This window comes from Monodelphis domestica, chromosome 2, assembly GCF_027887165.1.
Source record: "Monodelphis domestica isolate mMonDom1 chromosome 2, mMonDom1.pri, whole genome shotgun sequence".
Classification (NCBI taxonomy): domain Eukaryota; kingdom Metazoa; phylum Chordata; class Mammalia; order Didelphimorphia; family Didelphidae; genus Monodelphis; species Monodelphis domestica.
In genome coordinates this window covers 364882501-364905926 of record NC_077228.1, presented here as the reverse complement: position 1 = coordinate 364905926, position 23426 = coordinate 364882501, and the positions used below count along the sequence as shown (strand labels likewise).

At 35.3% G+C, this 23426-nt stretch overlaps 1 pseudogene; it reads left to right on the top strand.

Moving 5' to 3' along the window:
* The first annotated feature begins 2100 nt into the window (after positions 1–2100).
* On the top strand, positions 2101–3170 carry LOC100027790 (polyadenylate-binding protein 4-like; annotated as a pseudogene).
* Positions 3171–23426: the final 20256 nt, after the last annotated feature.

Below are 23426 nucleotides of genomic sequence, written 5' to 3'. Positions count from 1 at the left end.
AGGTGTGAAAGAGCTCAAAAAGAATTCTATAAGACAAGTTGAAGAAAATTGGGAAAAAGAGAACAACAACTTAAAAAGAAAAATAGGTCATCTGGAATCAGAGGCACATGAACTAAAACAAGAAAATAATGTCTAAAAAAAAACAAAATTGACCAACTAGAAAATGAGGCAAAAAAGTTAAAAGGTGAAAAGAATGTTTTGAAAAGAAGAATAGATCAAAAGGGAAAAGAGCTTCAAAAGGTCATGGAAGAAATTATCTTTAAAAATTAGAATTGGTCAATTAGAAGCTAATGACTTCATGAGACATCAAGAAACTATGAAACAAAATCAAAAGAATGAAAAAATAGAAGGAAACAGATCATCTCCTGAATTAAATCCCCAAATGACAACTCCCAGGAACATTATAGTCAATTTCAAGAGCTGCCAGGCCAAGGAGAGAATATATTACATGCAGCTAGAAAGAAACAATTCAGATATCATGGAGCCCCAGTCAGGATCACATGGGACATGGCAGCCTCCACACTGAAGGACCAGAAGGCATGGAATATGATATTCTGGAAGGCAAGGGAACTGGGTATACAACTAAGAATCAAATACCCAGCAAAACTGACTATATTATTTCAGGGGAAAGTATGGTCATTTTATAAAACAGAAGATTTTCAGGGGCAGTTGGGTGGCTCAGTGGATTGAGAGCCTGGCCTGGAGACATGAAGTCCTAGTTTCAAATCAGGACTCAGACACTTCCTTACTGTGTGACTCTGGGCAAGTCACTTAACCTCCATTGTCTTGTCCTTAACCACCCCTCTTTCTAGTTCTGATTCCTAGGTGGAAGGTAAGGATTTTTTAATAAAAAATAAAATAGAAGATTTTCAAGCATTCCTAAAGAAAAGACCAGACTTAAACAGAAAATTTGAAGCCCAAATACAAAATACTAGAGAAGCATAAAAAGGTAAATAAGAAAGAGAAATAATTTAAGGGATTCATTAAGGACAAATGACTAATATTCCTATATGGAAAGATGATATATATAACTCTTAAAATTGTTATTATCATAAGTGTTAGAAATATACATAGGCACTGTGCTGGACTGGGCCAGCTGCCCGGGAGTGACATGCCCTTTAACTGGTGGTGCTCTGGGGGATATAAATTGGGCATGGCAGTCTCCCATCTGTCTTTCTCCACTCCTGCCCCTTGGTTCAGTGCTCCCTGACCTGCCACCCCATTCTCCACCATCAAAAAAAAAACCCTAAAAACTAACCCACAAGATCCAAGTGAACATCAAAAAATGTACTGGAGGAGAGACCCTCTGCTGATCAGGGGCTTGACTTGAGACCTCCCAGTGCCAAGAGAGACCTTTGCCCCATCTCACCTACCTACCTGCCTGATTTACTGGTCTTGGTGTGTCTGTCTTCCCTCTCCCTACTTCGTATAGCTTGATTGTCCTGTGTCCCACAGGTTTGTGCCCTCCCTCCATGTTCTCCCCTCACTGACTGGTACCCAATGTGGCCTGCCTCCTCCTCTGTTTTCTTCACTCCTGCTCCTAACCCCAACATCCTTGAACTGTGTGCCAGCTGCCTCCCTCCCTCCTTGTGCTTTCCCTCCCCATGTCCACAGCCTCTGAGCTCCCTCATGAGGCTTCTCTCCTGCTTGCTGATGGGGCTGCTGCTTTGGGCTGGTCAGCTTCCCCTGCTGTTCTCTGTGGAGAAAGTGACATCTGCTACCACCCACCTGCAGGGCCTTGTTGAAGGGGGATGTCAAGCAGGGAAGAGCCAGTGGGCCACCTGAGCAGGGACAGGGTCCCTGTTTGGGGGTTCAGAATTGGAGCCTGAAGACTCAGCTGTGGGTTTGGGGTATATTTTGTCATACTTGTCTGTTGCTTGTGTCTCCCCTAACCTGGGACTGTGATTCCTAGGCCATCATCTTCAGATTTCCTTGGGGCTCCTCAACATTCCCTAGCTGGCTTAGACTTCTCTTTCCCCTTCTTTGTGGCTATATTTTGGCCTTGGCCAAAATTGCAAAAGTCTTGTCTTTTTTCTCTCTGCTTTGGTTTCATAAATCATTCCTCCTGGTGGGGCATGAGATATTGGGGGAGGGGGGGAGATGAACACTGCTGCCAGCAGTTACCACATGGCCTCCCTCTATGTCAATGACTTGCACTCAGATATCACTGAAGCCATGCTATACTAGAAGTTCAGCCCTGTTGGACCCTTGCTCTCCAACCCGGTTTGCAGAGACATGATTACTAAGTGCTCCCTGGGATATGCCCAAGCTAACTTTCAGCTTCTAGCTGATGCTGAACGTGCTCTGAATACCATGAACTTTGATGTAATTAAAGGCAAGCTAGTCTGTATGGTGTGGTCTTAATGAAATCCCTCATTGAGGAAATCAGGAGTTGGGAATATTTTCATTAAAAACCTGGATAAGTCCACAGACAACAAGGCACTTTATGATACCTTTTCAGCATTTGGGAACATCTTGTCCTACAAGGTGGTGTGTGATGAAAATGGTTCTAAAGGCTATGATTTGTGCACTTTAAGACCTCTGATACTGAAGATAGGCTCACTGAGAAGATGAAGGGCATTCTTCTCAACCACTGAAAAGTGTGAGTGTCACAACCAGAAACAACAATCATCACATGAACCCTAGTGGATCTCAATATTAACAGGGACACGTAAGGCTACTGGTGCTCTCAGCTCAAACTGTGGCCTCCTATCTCTCCACTACAGGACTGGTTTGTTGGTAGATTCAAGTCAAGAAAGGAACAAGAAGCAGAGCTGGGAGCCAAAGCTAAATAATTTACCAATGTGTACATCAAAAACTTTGGTGATGATAGAAGATAGATGATAGAAGACTAATGGAGCATTTCAGTGAATATGGTAAAACTCTGAATGTCAAAGTGATGACTGATCCTAGTGAAAAATACAAAGGCTTTGGCTTTGTGAGTTTTGAGAAACATGAAGATACCAATAAGGCAGTTGCAGAAATGAATGGAAAAGACATCAATGGAAACATATTTGTAGGTCAGACACAGAAAAAAGTTGAATGACAGGCTGAATTAAAATGGAAATTCGAGCAGCTGAAACAGGAGAGAATCAGCTGCCACCAGGAGGTGACTCTCTATAGTAAGAGCTTGCATGTGTAATAATTAAATTTATATCTCAAATAATAAAAAATAATAGTTTAGAAAGTTTATTAAATGATCATTAAAAATCAAGGGTCTTGTAAACATACCAACTTTGAAATTACAGTAATTTGATTTTCAGAATTAAAAAGTAATATAGTAGATAATGCATATTCAAAGAAGTACCAAAGTCCCCAAAATTCACAATAGCCCAGTTACAATAGCAAACAAACCCGCTATCATACTTCATATAAGTTGCTATATGACAAAAAAAAATACCTATGAATTGATGGATATTTGTCACAATTTTTACAGACATAGCAATTCTTTCAACCTTGGCAAATATATTTTTAAATAAAATAAAACTTATTTGGGTCTTGAACATCACCAAGAAATCTAGATTGTTCTGGTGGAAGAAAATTAAACTGAAGAGTTTTGTGGGAGCTCTTTTTTTCATTTTCCTGCTTCATAGAAATACCTTGGTTGGAATATGTCTGTTTCTCTAATTTTAACACAGCATTATTTAAAATATAAATATAAAAAACCTCATCCATTCAGAAACTACTAGTTAATAAAATTATTTCTGAATATTGTAAAATATTTTCTGACATTATTTTGTCTTGGTTTTGTTGGGAATTTTTTTGGGAAATATCCAATTTACAGAGCCTGGAAAAGTGTTTCTCAATAAAGAAATAAAACTTTAAAAAAAAAGTATACATAGAATGGATAGTAGTAAGCTGTTTAGGATGTGAAATAGGTGATTAAGATGACAAAAAGAGTTTGTATAGTTGTTGTTTGTATATACTCAGAGGAACTCACTCTACAGGCCTGGGTAGGCCTGAGAGTAAACTCTTCAGCCCAAACACTATGTAACTCTTCTTTAAAAAAGAGTGACATAGTTCATTAATAGTCAACTAAAATGAAATGGAAAGGAAAAAGGAGTGCCTAAATCTAAAATTCTATATTCTCCACCCAAATTCTATGGGTTCCTCATCTTCAGGTCTTCAAGCTACTTAAATTTGTTCTCTCTAAAATCTCCCTCTATATAATCTATCCTAATGTACTGGTCCTCTAATTAAATTGTAGACACCTTAAAGGTAATCAGAGCAGAAAGAGGGTTTGAATTCTGGACGAGGTCATCGTATTAGGCTGCGAGGCCAAGATGACTACAAGCCTCTTCTTCAAATCAGGGTTTTATATGGGTTCTGGCTCACACACACACATTCAGTCAGGAAATCTCTCAGGAATAAGGAGCTTACAAGTCTCTGGGAGATGGCAGCTGGAGACAGGGATGGACAATATCTCAGGAATCTCTTAATAGCTACAACACAGGAACTTCGAATTATCAGGAAAGGCTCGTCATCTTCAGGAATAGACAAATAGGCAACAGGAAGTGATCTCTCTGCTCTCCTGGCTGAACAGGGAAATGGATCCTCAACAGTCTTTGGTCCTCAGTTTTATCTCCTCCCCAGATTCTGGAACTGTTCTTTAAGTTCTGTGCATGTGACCAGACCCTCATTTGCAAACCCATGCCTTTGCTACTTTCTACTTGCAAAGTCTTTCTCTCTCTTTCAGATATGACAAAAACATAAAATGAGGAGTGAAAAAGAGGTTACTATTAAAAGAAATGGAAAAAGAGAAGTAAAATGGGGTAAAATATATCTCATAAAGAACAAGGAGTGGCAGGGCAAAGAGGAGAGGGAAAGAGAAGATCAATATAATGGAAGGGATGAAGAGGTTCCTGACAGGTAATACTTAAAACATACTCTCATTGGAATTGGCTCAGAGAGAAAAGAACAGCTAGACTCATTGAAGTATAGAATTGTGTCTTACCCTATAGACAAATAGAAGGGGAATAAGAAATGAGGTGGTGGGGAGGGGATTAAGACAAAGAAGGAAGAGATTGGGGGGCAACCAAAGGTCCTATAATAAGAGGGGAATAAGAAGGGAGGTAGTGGTAAAGGGAGTAATATAAGGGAGGGGGAAAAGGAGGAGACCAATTCAAAGCAAACCACTGGAGTGAAAGGAAAAACGAAAGGAGAAAGATCAAAATTAAAGAAGAAAGCAAAAAAGGAGGATACACAGAAGGTAATTATAATTATGAATGTAAATGAAATGAACTCACCCATAAAATGGAAGTGGATAGCAGAGTGGATTTGAAATCATAGTCCTACCATATGTAGTATACAAGAAACATTTGGGGACAGCTGAGTGGTTCAGTGGATTGACAGCCAGGCCTAGAGACAGGAGGTCCTGGGCTAGAATCTGGCCACATATATTTTCTAGCTGTGTGACTCCAGGCAAGTAGCTTAACCCCCATTGGCTAGCCTTTACCACTTTTCTGACTTGACTTTAAGATGGAAAGTGAGGATTAAAAAAAAAACACTTGAGGCAAGTAGACAAACAAAGAGAAAAGGTTAGAGGCTGGCTCAAAATCTATTTGGCTGCAACTAAGACAAAGAAGGTAGGAGTAGCAATCATGATCTCAGACAAAGCTAAAGTAAAAATAGATTTGATTAAAAGGGACAAGGAAGGAAATTCCATCTTGATAAAAGGTAGTATAAATAATGAAAAAATATCAGTACTCAATATATATGCACCAAATATAGTACAGCTTTCAGATTTTTAAAGAAGAAACTAAAGGAGCTTAAGGAGAAATGGTTGGTAAAACCATACTAGTAGGGGGACCTCAACCTTCCTCTATCAGAATTAAACAAACCCAATAAAAAATAAATATGAAAGAATTAAGAGAAGTGAATAAAATTCTAGAAAAATAGAGTAAATAGATATCTGGAGAAAATTTAATGGAGATAAAAAGAAATATACCTTGTTTTTAGGAACCCATAGTACATATAGAATAACTGATCATGTACTAGGGCATAAAGACATTGCAAACAAATGCAGAAATAATAAATGCAAAATTTACAGATCATAATGCAATAAAAATTATAATTAATAGGGGTTCATGGAGAGGCAAATTTAAAATTAATTAGAAACTAAATAATGTAATTCTTCAAAACTGGCAGATCAGAAAACAAATCAAATAATTACTGAATTCATTGAATAGAATGACAATGATGAGACTATATCAAAATCTATGGGATACTGCCAAAGCAATACTCGAGGGGGGGGCGGAACGAGTATATTCCTAAATGCTTATATCAACAAAATAGAGAGGGAGGAGATTAATTAATTTGGCATGAAATTTAAAAAACTAGAAAAATAATACATTTTAAAAATCCAGAAAAATTCAGTTGGAAATCTTATCAATTAAAGGAGAAATTAAACAAGTAGAAAGTAAAAGAATTATTAAACAAATAAATAAGACTAGGAACTCATTGTTTAAAAAACAAATAAAATTGATAAAATGTTGCTTATTTTGATTTTAAAAAAGAAGTGAATCAAATTAACAATATCAAAAATGCAAAGGCCAATCTCACCTCTGATGAAGAGGAAATTAAAGAAATTAAGAACTATTTTGCTCAATTATTTGACAATAAATATGCAATCTGGGTGAAATGAGCAAATATTTATAAAAATGTAAATTGCCCAGAAAAACAATAGGGAAAATAGAATAAACAAATAATCCCATGTTAGAAAAAGTAATTGAATATACCATTAAAGTACTCCCTAAGGAAAAATACCCTGCTCCAGATGGATTGGGAAGTGAATTCTATAAAACAATTAAAGAAAAATTAATCCCAAAAGTAAAACTATTTGACAAAATAAGCAAAGAAGGAGTCTTACCAAATTCTCTTTATGACTCAAATATGGTACTGATACCCAAGGCAAGAAAACCAAAAACAAGAGGAAAAAAATTATAGACCAAGCTCCCTTATTAACATTGTGAACTTTAGATTACTCCACCCTACTTAGTCTAACAAAATCAGGAATTTCTACACCCATACTTAAGTATTAAGTATCTAGGAGGATGGCCTATCAAAGACATGTGCTAGGAAATGACAAAATCAGAAACAGCTGACAGACTACTGGGCTGTCCTAAGTGAAGCTTAAGCTACCATTGGTATAGGTGAGATGCAGGAAAATGATGTAAAACTATCTATATATTTTGTGTCACTTCCTCTCTCCAGCCTCTTTTTCAGCAGAGAGGTGACTGGCTGCAGCTTGCTGAGCGTTCTGGCATCTTGGGTTGGCATCAGCTATTGTCCGGTTTAGTGGTAAGTTTCCCTTGATACTATCCTGGAGGAAGCCTAGTAACCTAGTTCAGGTGAGACATCTACTCTTAGCTCTCTAGGAGTTTAGGCTGAGTTTTCCTCCTTTACCTTCCAAACAATATCCACTTAGAAGCTTCTAATCTTCAGAAACCTTGTGGCAGAGGACTTTGAACTCCCCCTGGCACAGGCCAGCCGGATGAAATCCTATACTCTTTTCCTCTCTCTTGTCCTTGATTTTTTCCCTCTATATTGATTAAACCACCATAGATTTCCAAACTGACTTGGGTATTTTATTTGGGATATCCCCTGGCGACCAAAAATCAAACTTAGATAAGGTCATGACCCTAAATTATCCTTACAAAATAGATGCAAAATTCTTAAATAAAATTTAAAAAAACTTAAATAAATTTCCTAGTAAGGAAAGATACTACAGAAATATATCACAAAAATTATTCACTATGACCAGGTGTGATTTATACCAGAAATGCAAGACTGATTTAATATTAGGAAAACAACTTACATAATTGACAATATCAACCACCAAACTAAAAGAAATCAAATAAATGTATCGATAGATACAGAGCATTTGACAAAGAGCATTTTACAAAAGACAAAACCCATTCCTATAGAAAACAATAGAAAGTATATGAATAAAAGGCCTTTCCTCAAAATAATAAGCAGTATTTATTTAAAACCATCAGCAAGTATTATCTGCAAGGACATAAATTAGAAGCCTTCCCAATAAGATTAGGAGTGAAGCAAGGTTGCCTATTGTTACCACTCTTGGAAATGCTAGCAGTAGTAATTAGAGAAGTAAAGGAAATTTAAGGAACTAATGTAGGCAATGAGAACATTAAACAATCATTCTTTGCAGATAATATGATGTTACACTTAGAATATCCTAGAAAATCAACTAAAAAGCTAATGGAAATAATAAATTTATCCAATTATCAGGATACAAAATTAATACACATAAATCATCAGCTGTTCTATATATTTCCAGTAAAACTCAGCAGCAAGAGATAGAAAGAGAAACTCCATTTAAAATCACTCTAGACAATATAAAATATTTAGGAATCTATCTACCAAGACAGATATGAGAATTATATGAACATAACTACAAAACACTTTTCACATAAATAAAACTAGATCTAAATATTTGGGGAAAATATTTTAATTGTTCATGTGTAAGATAAGCCAATATAATGAAAATGAAAATCCTACCAAAATAAATTTATTCAATGCTATACCTATCAAACTACCAAAAACTCTTTTTTATAGAATTAGAAAAAATTATAACAAAGGTCATTTGGAAGAACAGAAGATCAAGAATATCAAGGGAACTAGTGAAAAAAAAATTGAAGGATGGTGGCCTAGCAGTACCAGATCTTTAAATGTACTATAAAACAGTGATCATCAAAACAATATGGTACTGGCTAAGAGACAGAAGGGTTGGTCAATGAGGTAGACTTGGGGAAAATAACCTTAGCAAGATAGGGTACCATAAACCCAAAGATCCCAGCTCTGGGGACAAGAAGCCACTATTTGACAAAAACTGCTAGAGAAATTGGAAAATATCTTGGGAAAAATTATATTTTGATCAACATCTTACATGCTATACCAACATAAATTTGAAATGGATAAATGACTTAAGTATAATGAGGGAAATTAGAAGTAAATTAGGTAAACATAGAATAGTATACCTTGTAGATCTATGGAAAAGGAAAGCATTTAAAACCAAGCAAGAGATAGAGTACATTATAAGATATAAAATGAACAATTTTGATTATATATAAAATTAAAAAGTTTCTCTATAATCAAAATTGGCAAAATCACTATGACCAAGGGACTTTAAAAGACTTCCTGCCCTTTGATCTAGCTATACCACTGCTTGCTTTGTACCCCAAAGAGATAATAAGGAAAAAGACTTGTACAAAAGTATTTATAGCCTCACTCTTTTGTGGTAGCAAAAAATTTGAAAATGAGCAGATGCCCCTTGATTGGGGAATGGCTGAACAAATTGTGGTATATGATGGTGGTGGAATACTATTGGGCTATATGGAATGATAAATTGAAGGATTTATATAAGAAATGTAACATCTACATGAACTGATATGGAATAAAATAAGAACCAGGAGGACATTATACATAGAATTCATAACACTGTGGAAAGATCAACTGTGATTTACTTTGCTACTAAAAGCAATGCAGTGATCCAGGACAATTCTGAAGAAATTATGAGAAAGAATGATATCCACATCTAGAGAAAGAACTGTGGGAGTAGAAAACCAAAAGAATAGTTGTGGTTTATCACTTGTTCATATGGGTATGTGATTAAGGGTTTTGGTTTTAAAGGATTGCTGTTTTATGAAAATGAATAATATGGAAATGAGTTTAAATGATTATATATATATATTATATGTATATAATATATATATATAATTTAAGGAAAGACAAGGAAAGACATTGTATATATATACATTATATATATTATATTATATATATTTTTAGGTTATTTTTAATTTAGATTAATTTTAGATTATATAGATTTAGTTTAAGTTATAGTGTTATAGAGATTATAAGAAACAGGTTGTTGGGGAAAGGGCTAAGGCACAGAAGCCTCTAGCCTGGGCCCTTGAGATCCAACTTCTGTGAAAATATTTCGACAGGGCATCCTCTTCCATCTTCCTTCTCCCTTATTCCTCCAACCTTACCATTCCCTTCAATAAAATTTCAGTTCAAGTAATATTTTGGGATTGGCCTGAATTTCATAACAAGGGGAAGGTTGGGTGACTGAGAATAGGATTCAAGGGTGAATCCTATCTCATCTGTGCCAAACTAGACCTGAGTTGTCACAATGTTCCAAAGAAGAAGGCTTGACTACAAACCTCTCTGCTTTGGACAACTGATCAGGGATATAAACCTATTCCTTGTAGTTGTGTTCACATCAAGAATCAAGGGGTATAATTTTATAAAGTTATCCCTTGAGAAGAGAGGTAGAAAATCCTTTCAGTCTCTCTAAGGTTGCTTCAATTTCTGGTGTCAACCAACTCCGGGGAGGGAGAGATCTTGCCATCTTTCCCTCAACCTTATTGCCTATTTCCCAGCATCTATACTTCTATTTACCACATTTCCCTTCAAATTTTCACTGGAGTTTACATCTTTCCAGTGGGACAACCCAATTGACTCCTTTCCACTTAAAAGAGAAGGAGGAGAAGTCCCCCATTCCTCTCTTTTACATGCTTCATTTTGAATCACTTCATTTTTTTTTTCTGTCATGATCTCCTAGTAGTCCAATAATTCTTAAATTGTCTCTCCTGGATGTATTTTCCATGTCTGTAGTTTTTTTAATGAGGTACTTCATATTTTGCTCAATTTTTTCATTCTTTTGACTTTGTTTTATAGATTCTTGTTGCCTGGTGAAGTCATTTGCTATTAGTTGTTGGATTCTAATTTTTAAAGACTGAATTTCATCCCTGGCTTTTTGATCATCCTTCTCCTTCTAGTCTTATTTTCTTTGTAGGATATGTATCACCTTCTTTGCCTCATTTTTAAGCTGATCAATTCTGGCTTTCAGGACACTATTTTCTTGTTTTAGTTCATGTGCCTCTGTTTCTAGATGACTTATCGTGCTTTTTAAGTTCTTTTCCCAATTGTCTTCAGCCTCTCTTAATTGTTTTTCTTTTTTTTTTTAATTGTTTTGAGTTCTTCCAAAACCTGCATCCAATTCCCTGGGGTATCTGTGTTTGTGCTTGGTGTTCCTTGGTCTTCCTCTATTCCATTTGCTCTTTGTTCATTACCTGGACATAAGCTGTTGATTCTAATTTTTTTTCTTTTTCTGTTGCTTATTCATGTTTTTTCCCCTTCATTCCTGCCCCCTGTCATTGGCTGTAATCTTGATCTTCTGATTATTTGTTGCATCTGTGGGTTTGGGCTATTCTGTCCTGAAGGGACTTCTTCTCCACTCTGCTGATTGACTAATTTAGGCTAATGGTATTAATGAGCTCTAAATTCAGATCTTCCCCAGCCCTGAAGGCTTTTTATCTGCTCTATTGATAAGATTATGCCAAGGGGGAGGTGATCTGCAGAATTGTATGTGCCCTGAGGGCAAAACCTTAAGAAAAAGGTGTGTGTGTGTGTGTGTGTGTGTGTGTGTGTGTGTGTGTGTGTGTGTGTAAAGATGGAGTGTTTTGGTTGTGACTAGGCTGTCTTCTCTGGGCTTCTTCTCCAGGTGACTCCCTGCAACCTGTGTTCAACACTACTGGAGACTCAGCATAGTGGGTGGGGGAAGGGGTCCTTTTCCTTGAACCTAATAGTTCAAGAATTCAGGCTTTTTGGGGGGAGTACCTTTTAATTTGAATCCAGCAAGAGGATCTCCCAGCTCTGTCCTATTGTTAGATTTGGTTTTCTGTTCCTTTGAAGCACTTTGTTTTTGCCTGGTGTGGAAGGGTTTTCAGAGAGTTCTGGACATTTGCTGAGTCTAAGCAGCCATCTTGACTCCTGATTCACTTCATATGTCTTTCAAGTTTTTATTTTATCATCTCATTTTTATGACACAATAATATGCTATTATAAGCATATATCAGAACTTGTTCACCCATTCCTCAATTGATAGACATTCCTTCAATTTCTAGTACTTTGCCACCATGAAAAAAACTGCTACAGATATTTTATACTGGTAGGTTATTTTCTACTATCTTCAATCTCTTTGGGATAGGGACTTCTTCATGTTATTGCTAGGACAAATGTTATGCCCACTTTCATCACCCATTTTGGCATGGTTCCATTTTGCTCTCCAGAATGTTTATATCAGTTTTCAGCTTCAATAACAGTGTATTAATGTCCCATTTTCCCATATCCACTCCAACATTCATAATTTTCCTTTTTTTCATATTAGCCTTATGAGCATATAACATCTCAGAATTATTTTAATGTACATTTCTCTAATTTATAGTGAATAGGTACATTTTTAAATATAATTAAAGATATTTTTAATTTCCTTCTGTGAGAATTGTCTATTAGCATGCTTAGACAATTTCTCAATTGGAAACTTCTTTGTATTATAAATTTGATTTGGTTCTCAATATATTTGAGAAATGAAGGCTTTGTCAATGAGTTGTTATAAGGATATTTTCCTAGTTTCTTGCAAGAGATTTATATACATAACTGAATATGGATGTTAACTCATCTTATGCTGATTCTTTTTTTTTTTTTTTTAGGCAATGGGGCTTGCCAAGTGGCTTGCCCAGGGTTACACATCTGGGAAGTGTCTGAGGCCAGATTTGAACCTAGGACTTTCAGTCTCCAAGCCTGGCTCTCAATACACTGAGCCACCCAGCTTCCCCCACCTTATGCTGATTCTGGTGAGAATTCAGATTAAGAATGCCTAATACTGCCATATATACACACACATATACATATACATACATATATAATTATATCTCTTCCTTTTTACTTTCATAATTCTCATGTGCTTTCTCTTGTTAGATAAATTGCCATCACACTATTTTAAAGTCATTATTTTAATGTTGTTTAAAGGAAGACATTGGGAGATTTATGTATTGTTGCCACTATTTCACTATTTTGGGTTCTTATCAAAATACATCATTATGTCAACAACTTTAGTTCATAAAACTATTGTTGAAGGTCCACCACCATGGATTTCCCAAGTAAAATCTAGGATAGAATTCAGCAATATATATCTTTTCAGAAAAAAGTATAGCAATTAAATAAACTAAGGTATCTTGAGACTTTTCACTGTGTTTACTCATTTTGTCTGATTTTAAAAGTCCCTCAACAATAGTGCATGTCATCTTCAGTCAGGAAAATTCATCTGCTAGGTTCAGAAGATTATTTAGAATTTATAAATTGATATTTCTCATTTTTTCACTGGGACCTTAAAAAAGATATAAAGGGGGAGACCCTGACCCAGAATGGATAGATTATTTTCCACTTAGAGATTCCCCTGAATATCCAGTGGTGATCTCCAGGTATTCTAAACTCCTGTTAGTGAGAAGAAAACAGAATCACTTTCTCTCACTTGGCCAGTTGTGCAGATGCCTTGGAGACAATTGATATAAAAAATGGCATCTATTTTAAGAGGGAATACAAACTGAGGATCAGAAAAAGGGGTCCCTAACTCTAAGGGATCTAGCTAGTTTCCCATAATCCTCTATATCCCTCACAAGAGGGAGCCTTCTGGTCTTCTGACTAACTTACCAGTTCCCTATTTATATCTAGGTGTTCCCCAAAAATTGACTAAGCTACATATCTATGACCCTCAGTAGTTGTTTAGATTTATTTCAACAGCCGTCTTCAAAACTGTTTTGATTGATGTCAAAAGGCTAAATTCACCCAAGGGTGTCTGACCCTGAGGTAATACCTCAAAGCTGACCAGACAGGATTTTAAATAGAACCCTTCTAGAAAACACAGCAGCTCAGATCCTCTTTTAGATCTTACCCAGTTAAATAGAGTACCTCCAAAAACTGAATTAGGGGTTTACTCCTTTTCCACAGTCAGGTTGAGGAAGATGAGCTAGGACAAGCCCACCTTTCCTACACCATTCCTGGACAAGAAGCAACCAACGTTCTACAAGAAGTCACTACTCTAGCAGTTGTCACTTACAAACTGTTCCTCCCTCTGCCTTCTGCCTCCTAAAATCCTTTCCCTTGAGTTCCTAGTATGTGTCTTAAAGACAGCCTTCCACTTCTCTTAAATCTTATCCTATCTCTATCCTTTTCCCATTATAGACCCCCAAATGTTAAATAATGTCAGATTTTCTGAGGTCCTCAATATTTAATCATCAGTAGTGCCAAATGTCCTCACTTTTTAAGTGTTTTGAATCAATTCCTTCCTTAGGGGCATTTGTGATCACAAAATCTACACATTTGTTAGCCAGAAAGGGGATTTTAGAATATAGCTTCTCCACAAAGGAGGAATTTCACTGCAAGGCTTACAGCAATATGAGCTGATTATAATTTTGAGGAACATATGGTGAATGCCGCTTCAATGGCAATAAGCTTTTTTGAGAAAAAAATCAGGAAGAGCATTTTAATTTTATTGATTATTGGTATATCAAAACTGGAGTTGTCTTACATCTTTTTGCCCAGAGTCATTTGAATACTGTTACAAATCCTGCATAATCATTAAGCATATTTCTCATTAAATCTCTTCAAATTTTACCACTTTAGGACTATGCTGTAAATGAATAATCAAGATGTTCTGATGCCAAGTGACATGGAATCTTTGGCAATTCAGATGAATTTTTAATGAAAAGCTATCTCAATGTGACCTTTCTCCTTTCAAAATATATATCATTCCTTACTGAAGCTACCAGCAGAGCTCTAGTATAGTCCTCCATAGACTGAGGAGTTTTGGCATATCTGCACTGATCTTCTAGAGTACATGTTTGCTCTGTTTGTCTGACCTTATTTTCAATAACTTTCTGCCTGAATGTCAGGAACGGAATTTATATTGGAAATTGTCATTACAAATATTATGTGGAATCTGCTGATTTAATCTCACTGGCTCTCCCTTCTATAGGGCATTTTAAATGTCAGATTTGGTTTAGTCAAGAGTTGCCATTTGGTAACACATTATTAATTCTGCATATAAGATATGATCCTATAATGCGTCTCAGTATAAATTCATCAAATTATTATTTTAGGTTAGCTGGTATTAGATCTGCAATATACAATGTAATGTCTTCCTCATCCTATTGATTTCTATTTGTGAAATACAAGTATATGAACAATGACTAGTGATAAGTATAAAAAGTATACTTTCAGTAATTTTAGAGACATATATCTAAGTGTTATATGAAGCAGAAAAGAAAAGCCTTTACTAGACTGAAAATTTGGGCCTCATAAACCTCCAGGAACACCTAGAACATGAGTTTGTTTGTTTTTTATTTTATTTGAGAGGAAATTTCCTCTATATAGAATCAGGAAACTTCTATCAAACACTCAGGGTAAGAAGGTCTGATATCTCTCTTTAGATATACTGGATTTGTGTTTTATATTTTCCCTTGGTAATGGAAGCTTGGTTTAAAAGACACTTAGGTGATACTGACATGGGCACTGTACCCCCAGAAACCCAGGCAAACTATTATCAGGGAAACTCCCTTGCTCCCTTACACAAAATAATTATGGTGGTAGAAGTCAAGAAGGAAAAGTATTTCTTGTGACTCTGAGCCTAGAAACACCCAATGACCCTTCTAGGGTCCTGAGATGATGGTCCTCCTTTGATTGTCCTCTAGATTTAAGATGGACAGAAAGAGGCACCTCTAGGCTACACCTCAATACTATCAAGCTACATTTCAGACATCTGTTTGTTCCCTAAAACTAAGGAATCTTTATGTCCCCAGGCAGATGATCACCCCACCTAACCAAATACCTGGGTGACTAACACTCTCTGTTGTAAAAGTATAAAATCCTCAGAACTGATGTCGACTGGGGGAACAGCTTTTCCATCCATGCTGTCCTCCCAAGGAACTGTTCCCCAGTCTTGCTGTCCCACCTTGCTATCCTCCTGGTCATTCTCAACATTACCTCCTATATTAATAAATTTCTCTTTTTGTTTTTAAGCTAAGTTTTGGAGTCTTGCATTCTTGCAAAAGGTATCCTTCCCAAACCCCAGGGGTACACATCTGCACCTCCATAACAATACAATGCAAAGAATGCCAGACTTTGAGTCAGATAGAACTGAGTTCAAATTTAGATTTAGACAATTATCAGTTATGTGACACTGGAAGTTACTTAGGTTCCATTTTCTCATCTGTAAAATAGGGATAATAAAAACACTTTACTTCTAAGGTTATTTAGAGATAAAATGAGATGATAATTGTACAGAAATGGTAGCTTTTAAAAATTCAGTGGGGAGAAAAATTATAGGAGAGTAAATAGTATTAAAGTATCTTAATTCTTACACTATTTAATCCATAAGCTGCCTATTATATCAGTAACAGGCCAAAAGTAAGATTTACTAGCATAACAGTTTTTTGACAGTTTAATAATGGAGTTTGTAGGGATGTTGTTCAAAGCTGGCAAAAGTGTTAATATGTATGTAATGACAGTTATGCACCACCAGTAGCTAATTTTATGAATATAGCATGCTCTACAATATAGCATAAGGACCTCATTTTTCTGAGATTTGATGATAATGCCCCAAGATAAATCCAGCATTCACCTATTTTAATAACTTACAAACTGTATAAAAACAGAGTACTTAGGGTTTGCCAATCTCTGAGACAGGTATAGAGAGCTTCCTGCCTCTAATATCATATTATTCCACAATTTTAATCTTCTAAAATGGAAAAAAAAAAGCTTGAGCCCCATGGGTTTTAATGGAATGAGTCATATGACCATTGATTTCATGGTTATCTTTACATATGTATTAAAATATAAATAAAAATAATTCATCAAATTAAGTTTAAGGGTCAATGGATTCAACTTAAAATAAATATCAATTTAGTACCTACTCAATTTAAGGCTCTGTGTCTTATTTAAAGGCAAAAAGAAATGAAACTTCCATACCCTTCAGAATCTCAAAGGAAGTTTCTTTTAAAAAACAATTCAAGGGGGCAGGTGGGTAGCTCAGTGCATTGAGAGCCAGGCCTAGATAATGGGAAGTCCTAGGTTCAAATCTGGCCTCAGACACTTCCTAGCTGTGTGACCCTGGGCAAGTCACTTGACCCTCCTCGCCTAGCCCTTACCACTCTTCTGCCATGGAGCCAATACACAGTATTGACTCCAAGACGGAAGGTAAGGGTTTAAAAAAATTAAAAAATAAAAATAAAAAACAATTAAATTTTGTGACTATTTGATTTAATTCAATAAACATTTATTTAACTCATGCTATATGACAAACATTGTTCTAGGGAAGAGATCACAGAGAGTCAAAAAACAAACATTCCCTTCTCTTTAGATACTTACATTCTTTTGGGGGCACATGACATGTACATAAAGAAATAAATATACAATATGTAAAAAGTGATTTTTCCAGTGTGAGAATTCAAGAGCCTTTCTTTTTCCTTATTCATAAATATCTAGGGATATACATATATACACACACACATATATATATATAATATTTATATTTTAAATGTTCTATAGTTAAACTCCTTTGCTTAATTATTTCTCACTCATTAACATATCAACCCAAAATGTACTCATTATTCCATTTTTAAAAGGAATGATTGTTTAATAAATGGATTATTGATTGCTTTAATAATTTAACCAGAGAATATAATAATGTATACCTTTTTAATTGTTGCAAATAAATAAAATGTTCCTGAACTAATGCATCTATTTTCAACTACAGAATTTTTTTTCTTAAAAATGAAAATTATCTTTTTGAAATATTCAGCGATTTATAATGAGGAAATATAGCAATGACAGAGGGGCAACAATAATATAAATGAAAAATATAATGAAAGAAAGCTATTGAAAGAATTGGATTCATTTGGATAAGAACAGAGTTACATGGTATAGTTGGAAAGTAAAGTTTAAAGAGTTGGTGGATGGAAATGCCTGGTTTCATTTTTATTCCAAGATGTAAGAGCTGCTGCAGTCACAATGCTATAAACTATTAGAACACATAAATATACAATGCTATTATGTTGTAGTTTAAAATGAAGTGATGTGGGGTGGAATTTATTGTGTAGAAGAAGATCAGAAATAAAGAAACTTGTTTTCCTTCAATTTATCAGGCATTTCAAAGAACTTAATTAATCTTAGTGAAGTGCTTTCTCTTTCAAAGGCAGTAACTTCTTCATAATGTTCTTGCCCTGTTTTTCTGAAGATATTTGTCGCTGCTGGCTCAGTAGTAGTGGGCTAAATCAGTCAATTGTTTTTGTGGTGTTGTTTTGCAGGCTGAGTGATTTCCTCAATGGTGCTTTTGTTTTGGTGGTTATTGTTGGAATATAAATGAATGACCAAAGCCTCACAAAAGTATTTAGTTTTTAACCGTATTTACTGGTTACTTCTAGATAGTCTACATTTAAGAGAAAACCAAGTACTTCTCCTTTATGGATAATGGTTGTTATAGGTTTATGTTTTATTTATTTTTTGTTAATAGAAAAACAGCACTGATCATAGATCTAGAGAATATGCAGGAAAGAGGATTGTATTTGAATCTTTCCACCCTTCTATTTAAGTTTGAATGAATTAGAGGCAGCAAGACATGTTGACAGAGAAACGTCTTAGAAGAAGAGGTAGGGTTCAAATCCTAATTCTGACCTACCGAAGAATGACCCTAGGCAAGATATTTTCCCTCTTGAAACCACAGGCACCTCAGTTGCAGAACAAGTGTTAACCTTTATTGGCAGAGGAAATTTCCTTAATGGGGGTTATCTATATAATGATATCATAATAGGGTTAGAAAGAAACAAAAACTGTCCCATGCAATGGGGTTTGAGGCAAAAAGTATAAGGATAATTTTAACTTTAATGTGAGATATTGCTTATTTTCCCTTCTACAAGTGAACTGGGGCTCTGTGTACTAGTGCTAATGTCTTTTTCAGGTTCTAACTGGCATTTTTTGTTTTTTTACATTGGGATTCTTGAGAGTAAGTCCCCCTAATGGGCAATACAGTACTCTCCTTTCTCCAGGATTTTTGCCATTTCTGCTTTGCAACATCTCTTGAACAGGCTTCCTTCTTTCCTCTGACACTACCACCACTCTGGTGCTGGCCCTCAGCACTCCATGCCTAAATTTTTTAAATAGCAACTAAGAGTCTGCCCACCTTAAGTCACAGCTCTCCCTGTTCTACTCTATTCTTCATTCAGCCACTGAAATGATTTTCCTAAAACACAGTTCTAACTATGTCATTGTTTTTTTATTCAATAAATTCTAGTGGCCTTCAGAGTCAAATGTCTTCTCTTTCCACATTATTCATTTTTGCAAGCAAACAATCTTACAAAAAACCCAAATCATAAACCCAAATAAACAAGTGATAAATCATATTTTCATCTGCATTCCTATGCCAACAGTTCTTTCTCTGGAGGTTTCTCAGAAGTTCCTCAGAATTGTTCTGGATCATTGCATTGCTATTAGCAAAGCCTATCACATTCAATCATTCCACAATATTGCAGGTATGGTGTATACTGTTCTCCTGGTTCTGCTCGTTTCACTCTGTATCAGTTCATGAAGGTCTTTCCAGCTCTTTCTGAAATCCTCCTCTTCATCATTCCTTCTAGAAAATTAATATCCCATCATCATCATATACCACAATTTGTTCAGCCATTCCCCAGTTGAGAGACATCCCTTTAGTTAATAATTCTCTGCCAGAAGACAAAATCTTCCTTTTGAGATTTGAATATCCTGATAATTTAACCTCTTCCTACCTTTCCATTCTTCTTACACAGTTCTCCTCACCACTTATTCTGATCTACTGATAGTTCTTACTATTCCATACCTTGATTTGGTACTGACTTCTTGATGTTTTGCTGGGGCTTGAGGTAAACCGCCTAGGTTCAGGATGGGTACACTTTGCAAGAATGCAAGACTCCATAATTTAGCTTAAAAATAAAAAGAGAAATTTATTAATTTAGAATTCATGATGAATGTGACTGGGAGGACAACATTGATGGAAAGCTGCCTCCTAGTAGAGATCAATTCTGTGTTTTTGATATTTTTATAGTACGTGATACATGACTTGAGGAGTGTATGAACCCAGGCACAAGTCGGGGTTGGGGGCTGGTCATCTGATCAGGATCAGTGCCTTGTCTTATGTACTGAAAACATAGGGGGTTACCCTCATAGTTTAGGGGACAAATCGATATATTAGATGCAACCCAATGGTATCAAAGAATAGCTTGTGTCTATCTCGAAACCTAGGGGATGATTCCAAGAAGGATAATTCTCTTAAGCGACTTTCCCTTTAATGTAGCATGATCTTCAGAGTTTTTTTTTTTTTTTTTGATGTTTTAGGGTTAGAAGTCGCAAGAATGCAAGGAAGCAAAGGAATTTTACAGTTTGGTCTGAGACACTTCTATAATAATTTGGTGGTGCAAGGTAAATCTAGGCACCCACATCACAGACAGTTCAGTGAAAAAAGAAACTCTGTTACTCAGCTCTGGAATTTTCTTCATCTGTCTTCTATGTTGGAAATGCTCTCCCTCCTCCAGTCCACCAACGGGATTCATTGGATTCCTTTATATCCCTACTTAAATTTGATCTTTTTCAGGAAGCCTTTCCCCAATCCTCTAAAACTGTACTGCACTTTCACTTTTAATTACTTTCTATTTATTCTGAAAATATATTGTTTTTAGATATTTGTTTCTTAACCCACCCATTAGAATTTGAGCTCTTTGAGGATGGAAACAGTTTTGAGTGTTTTTAAAAATATATATCAAGAGTTTACCATAGTGCCTGACATATAGTATGTGCTTAATAATTGTTTATTTTCTCATAGTGACTTCATTGAATGGCTATAAAATTAAAAACAATAATAATGCAGATTGAAAAAATTTTAAATGGTAGAAATGTAATTGGAGTAAGGCTATGAAAGACTTTTTAATTTTTTTAACCCAGCTGATTTTTTTGTATCCTCAATGTTCTACCCTTTTAAAAACTCTCAGAGGTTTGGTTCTCTCAAAATATGCTCTTGAACCAGACTCTAGCTCTTCCCCAAAGTCCTTTGCATATTCTCCCCTTGTGTCTAAATGTATCCTTTTCAAAGAAGTGTTATGTTACTATGCCCTGTGTACTTTTCCTAAATTGACACCACTTGTAGCTGTAAGACTATCATCATTCTGCCTGCCTTATTCAATCCATTAGCAATTTTTCTCTATATAAATTGTATGTAACTCAGAGCAAGACTCCTTGTACCTAGTATATGCTTGGTTGTAGCTCATGAGTCCTTTATCTGTCCAAATAAAACTCTTATTTGTATTTTTCCTGATTCAATTTCTTTAGTTTCACAACCTGATATATTTCTTCGTTTCCTTTTCACCTATGCACTTTTAGTATTCTATTCACTAATGTCACTTTCAGAGTTCTAGCTGGTACCACTTCCTGAAACTAGGTTCTCTTAAGGGTGGAAATGGTGCTTTCCTCCTCCCCTTGAATAATACCAGTAAGAAAAATAATTTCAAATGTCAACTTCGCACAGATACAGTATACAATACTAGTTAGAAAGCATTTTCTCTGAAAAAGAAACAGCATTTTCATGAAACCTAAGCTCATTATGTGTCAGCACATTGGATATGGCAACCTTTAAAATTAATGTGATCATGTGGTGAATTAAAGAATGGGCAGCTACTTTTTTGACATTGTAGTTGGCAGTATTGCTGCTAAGACCAAAAATCATTCTCTAGAGGTTTTTAACTCCAGGGGATAACTAATTCCATTTTCAATGACTAGAACTTTTACCTGGACTTCCACTCTTCTGCCTGAGGACTGCCTGAACTAGTCCTTTATTTATGGCAGAACTCAGATTTGCTTCACATTAATACTAAGTCTATAATGATTAAATCAACTCAATTTTTCCCTCTGAAATTCTCCTTTAGAATTTGCATACTTTTATATTAGTTATTTTCCCCTACTATCACTATCACATTATAAATTTCCCTCCTTTTTCTGGAATATACATATATATATATATATATATATATATATATGTGTGTGTGTGTGTGTGTGTGTGTGTGTGTGTGTGTGTGTGTGTGTGTGTATTCTCTCTTTTCTATGCAGAGTTTTATTTCTAAAATATTTTATTTTTTTCACCTACCAGGTGCCTCTGCTTTATTCTTTGTGTAACCAGCTTCCTTAATTGTTTGTAGACTTGATACTACAAGAATTAAATAGTCATAGGATATCAGACTTAAGGGTAGAAGGATTGGAGCTGTTTTGTTCATCAAAGAAGATCAAAACAGTTTTACATGTGCAAATTACAAAAAGGCAAATGTAGCCTTGAATTCAATAAAAAAATAAAAAACAATCAAAGTTGTCTAACATACTGTCAGCACAATTCACTCAGCGATTAAGAATAACTAGATCTTCCTAATCATTAAATGAATGAATAAATGCCTTTTATTGAACCTCTTACCATATGTGGCCACCACTTTTACCTTCCCTTCATTGCAGGACTTCCTAAAAAATTATCTCTATCTAATGCTTACTCTCAGAACCTTTTTCAGTTTGACTGATTAATGAATGCTATTTCTTTAATCTGTTCTTTTAAAAGTCACCTGTTAATCACCAAATTCTACAGTTCTTTTCCACTTTTTATTCTTCTTAGATTCTGATACTTTTGATATTGTAGATGATACCTCCTCACAAGAAATACTTTTCCTTCTTGACTTCTACCACCATAATTATTTTGTTTATTTTCTCCATAGCTGTGTCTCAACTGATTTCTTGTCTTCCTCCTGATCTATTAATGTAGTTGTTTCCCAAAGTGCTGTTCTACTCTGTCTTCCTGCTCTACATTATCTCTATTGTCAGCATTTTATGTCAGTCCCAACTACCACGTCTATGCATATAACTATCAAACTTCTTTTTTTATCTTCAGATTTATCTATCCAGCTGTGTTTGACTTATCCCACTGGATATGCTCAAAATACCTCAACTTCTGTATGTCTCAAAATTGAATCTATATTTTGTTCCTTCTGCTTCTAATATTTCTTTCTGACACCAACTAACTCACACTTTCTTTGCCCACACAATTGTGATGATCTTTTCTTCTTTTCTCATAGCAACTAATAAACAAGGATCTATTAAATACCAATTATATATCAAATACCATGCTAGGCATTTGAGACACAAAGAAAACATAAAATTGCCACTGCTTTTAAATAATATTCATTCTTTTTGGAAAAATATATGTGTATACAGTACAATAATAAAATTAGGGATGCACAAATAAGTTTACCTGTTAGACTTCCTATGAATAAAGGAAGAATTGATGTCGAGGCAAGACAGAGAGAATGTAAAGATATGTAAAATAGATAACTTTGACTACTTTAAACTTAAAAGGGTTTTTGCACAAACAAAATCAATGCCACTAATTTTTAAAGACAAACATCAAACTGGCAAAAAATCTTAATAGCAAATTTCTCTGACAAAGGCCTCATTTCTCAAATATATAGATAACTATATCAAATTTACAAAAATACAAGGCTTTGCCCAAA